The sequence below is a fragment of the Nannobrachium achirus genome (genome assembly GCF_963921795.1).
Source record: "Nannobrachium achirus genome assembly, chromosome: 24".
Lineage (NCBI taxonomy): Eukaryota > Metazoa > Chordata > Actinopteri > Myctophiformes > Myctophidae > Nannobrachium > Nannobrachium achirus.
Window position 1 is genome coordinate 7,359,336 of NC_137831.1, and position 4,747 is coordinate 7,364,082.

Genomic DNA, 4,747 nt, shown 5'->3' on the forward strand with positions numbered 1-4,747 from the left:
ACTGCCAACATATAAATCCATGTGATAGATGCTACTGTAGCTGAAGATACCCTGTCCATTGTTAGGAAACATCCAGAATTAAGTATGTACATTTTTATATAATTATATTTTAGCTCTCCTAGAGGGGAGCAAATGTAAAAATTGTCTCACTTTACCCCAATTGTCTCACTTTACCCCCTATGAATCCTCATGTGCCACAAATGTACCTGGTTCACTTTACCCCCTTGATTTCTCTCGTTTGTCTCAGTTTACCTGAGTGAGACCCAAGACTATTATTTTTTGTAATAATCATATTTTCACTGCCCCTTCTCTTGAATACATTCTGATCATTTCCATTGTTAGAAAACATCCCGAATTAATGGGAAATTTGTCCATTTTTACAGATATATCTTTTAGCTTGCCTAGAGGGGATCAAATATAACGTAATGTCTTACTTTACCCACCTGAAAACAACCTTTTAAATTCACCTTAAACAACCTTTTAAATCCTATCTTAAAACAACCATTTAAATCCACCTTAAAACAACCTTGTCTCTGCTGTAGTGTTGCTCCTTGGCCACAGACTGAAGACACACAGAGAGCTGAGAGAGCAACAAAAACCATCTGAAGTGAAACCCGCGTGTCAGTAAATGTTCCCAGCAGCAGCACGGCTGGGCTGACTTTATTCTGCACTAGGAGTATCTATATGTTATGTTTAACCAGGTGTCTGTCTGTGTGGAGCCACTAGGAGTATCTATATGTTATGTTTAACCAGGTGTCTGTCTGTGTGGAGCCACTAGGAGTATCTATATGTTATGTTTAACCAGGTGTCTGTCTGTGTGGAGCCACTAGGAGTATCTATATGTTATGTTTAACCAGGTGTCTGTCTGTGTGGAGCCACTAGGAGTATCTATATGTTATGTTTAACCAGGTGTCTGTCTGTGTGGAGCCACTAGGAGTATCTATATGTTATGTTTAACCAGGTGTCTGTCTGTGTGGAGCCACTAGGAGTATCTATATGTTATGTTTAACCAGGTGTCTGTCTGTGTGGAGCCACTAGGAGTATCTATATGTTATGTTTAACCAGGTGTCTGTCTGTGTGGAGCCACTAGGAGTATCTATATGTTATGTTTAACCAGGTGTCTGTCTGTGTGGAGCCACTAGGAGTATCTATATGTTATGTTTAACCAGGTGTCTGTCTGTGTGGAGCCACTAGGAGTATCTATATGTTATGTTTAACCAGGTGTCTGTCTGTGTGGAGCCACTAGGAGTATCTATATGTTATGTTTAACCAGGTGTCTGTCTGTGTGGAGCCACTAGGAGTATCTATATGTTATGTTTAACCAGGTGTCTGTCAGTGTGGAGCCACTAGGAGTATCTATATGTTATGTTTAACCAGGTGTCTGTCTGTGTGGAGCCACTAGGAGTATCTATATGTTATGTTTAACCAGGTGTCTGTCTGTGTGGAGCCACTAGGAGTATCTATATGTTATGTTTAACCAGGTGTATGTCTGTGTGGAGCCACTAGGAGTATCTATATGTTATGTTTAACCAGGTGTATGTCTGTGTGGAGCCACTAGGAGTATCTATATGTTATGTTTAACCAGGTGTCTGTCTGTGTGGAGCCACTAGGAGTATCTATATGTTATGTTTAACCAGGTGTCTGTCTGTGTGGAGCCACTAGGAGTATCTATATGTTATGTTTAACCAGGTGTATGTCTGTGTGGAGCCAATCAATGAGCTGACCTGCGTCTGTCCTGTGGCCCAGCGGAACCCACAGCAGCAACAGACAGAGCACGGGAGTGGTGCATTCTGGGAGATGTAGTGTGTGTGCAATGGTGGCCATTTTGCAACGTCACAGCCAGTCTGGTATGGGATAATGCTCTAGCACCATGCATTCTACCACCTGCTTGTGATGCTGAATGACTATAATACAATGATTTATGGATTTGATTGTTATGTTAAATGCAATGCAATTTATACAGTAAGACTGATGTATGTTTTATGACAGTACATACATTAGAACACTGGTTCTGTGGTTCCCAAACCTTTTTACTTGTGACCCAAAAGAGCAACGTTTGTCCGGGAAGTAGTGAAAACAGCAGATCTACAAGCCCACAATCCGTCGCTTCACACCATGTTGAGAGCTTGTAGATCAGCTATGTTCACTACTTCATTATTATACTGCATTTATGGAATTTCCTAGATGTGTTTGTTTGTTTGAACATTTATAAAATGATAGATTTCAAAAAGATTTTTCATATTTGAAATACCGGTATACATTTTATTTTTTGTAGGAAAAGAAAGGATTTGATTTTTACACAATTCAGGCTGAGTGTCAGGCTAACACACATAGTATAGGAGTGAGACATCACATACCGGTACTTGCTTACATATTTTTACACACCATTGTAATGTTCTGATTCTGAACATACAGTAAGTCCCAATTACTGAAAGTTAGTCTCCAGGTTTTCTTCAGAAAATGTCAGACACTGATTTAATACGACACAAGGACAGTGGATCTCAGACGTTTTATTTTCAAGGACCCCCACAACCAAATGGACCTGCAACATTGGAGCGTGGGCAGGCCGGCCCGACAGATGTGCGGACCACAGCCACGTCACTCTGACTCAGACATAATAATAAACACACCAGATACGCCCATATATAGGCAGGACTAAATCCATGTCACTCTGGCTCAGACATAACCATAAACAAACCAGATACGCCCATATATAGGCAGGACTAAGTCCATGTCACTCTGGCTCAGACATAACCATAAACAAACCAGATACGCCCATATATAGGCAGGACTAAATCCATGTGACTCTGGCTCAGACATAACCATAAACAAACCAGATACGCCCATATATAGGCAGGACTAAGAAAGCAGGTTACTTTTCTGGGTATTTTCCTCCTGTATAGAAAGTTGATGGGAGCCCAACTTGAGTTGGCCGCTGTGGGTATTTGCCATGAGCAGATCAGGGTAGATTTCTTCATGGCTAGTAGACCTAATTAGTTGAAAAACTAAATAATACAATTTTGTCCAACCTGAGTGTATTTTTTTTCCTAGATTTACTAGACTAATGTAATATGTCACGATGTGGTACCGGAGGTGTAGGACTCAGGCGCAGAACGTATCAGGCACAGGCAAGGCAGTGAAGATTGAGGATATTTATTAAACTAACAGAGGCAAACAGGAAAGGGGAAAACTATACTGGGAAAACTAAGGGGAAAAATACGAGGCACAAAATACAGAAAGACTAGATAACAAAGCTAGAATATTCAAAGACAAGGTTTTACCACAAAGTTTACGATGACGAACCCACAATGAACAGAACACATTGGGGAGTATAAAAACACAGACCTAACAAGACACAGGTGAACTCAAAGATAGAATCAACACTGGGATTGGCTGGAGCACAACAGGACACAGGAGGAGAACAATAACAAATCAAAAGGTGTGACAAGGCAGGAGACAACTACAGGGGCAGACAGGAAACAGTACTACAAAATAAAGTGCAAAAACCAAAAGGCACAATGGTGGAACATAAATACAAGATTAGAAACTGAACAGAAGCCAAAAGTTCAAAACTCAAAGTACAAAGGGCCACTTCTCAAAAGTCCTAAAAACAAACAGAGTCCAATGGTCACGAGGAGCGGGCCGTGACAAGACAGTTAGAAAGTGGGTGGCGTGAAGCTCAATAACAACAGTCTAGACAAGAGAACATGCTTGCAGGCTTGCAGCCAAAGCTTTCAGTCCACCTTGTCTAAAAAATGTCAACGGTACAATCTAGCCTAGATAGATAGATACCTTTTAGAGATGTTACCGATCAATCGGCAATGGATCGGATCGGGCCGATCAAAGCGTGATCGGCGATAATCGGTGGTTTAGATCAAAAGGTAAATTCACCAATCCGATCGGATCGGTGCATCCGATCAACCAGCCGTTCAGTATGCCCACTTGAGGCCATTTTGGGGTATTGATTTTCACAGTGCTGAAGGAATAATTAGTTACTGCTATGATAATAAATACATAGTAATGCTGGTAAATAACTATAAGGCAAATATATAAATGAATTCATGAGTGAATGAATGAATTAAAGTTAAAACATTAACATTTAGAAAATATAAATAATAACTTGATCGGATCGGTGATTGATCGGTATCGGGTGATCATACTTTTGTGATCGGTGCTCGCTGATCGGTTCCAAAAAACCTGATCGGACCATCCCTATTACCTTTATTATCCCACGGGGGATATTCAGTTACCCAGAAGGTACAGCAGTTAAAGGTTACAGGACAGTAAGAAAAAAGAAAAGGACTGTTGTGTAACAGCCGAGCGACAAAAAACAAACAAGAAAGAAGAATCAACGATACAGGAGAATCAACCATACAGAGCAATTAAGTTAAAACAATATATAGGCTGCATAAAGTGTCGAGACAGAACAAGGAAAAAGTATTACTAACGTATCATGTAAATGATTGCAATTTTAAGGGACTTTTCTAAGCATATTGCAAACTGAAAGAACTAAAGCCTAAGCAGAGTACAGTGTAAGAGGACTGAATGTGTATGCGTGGTGTGGAGCCACAGCACGCAGGAGCGGACTGTGACAAGATATGGCTTTATTGCTGAGCTTTGCTCACAAACAGATGGGTGTTCTGTTGTAGGCAATTAATGGATTTAAAAAAAAAAAATAATAATAAACAACAGGTAGGAAACCAAAGAAATAAGGGGCAGCCTATTCACTCGCGACACATAAAACATA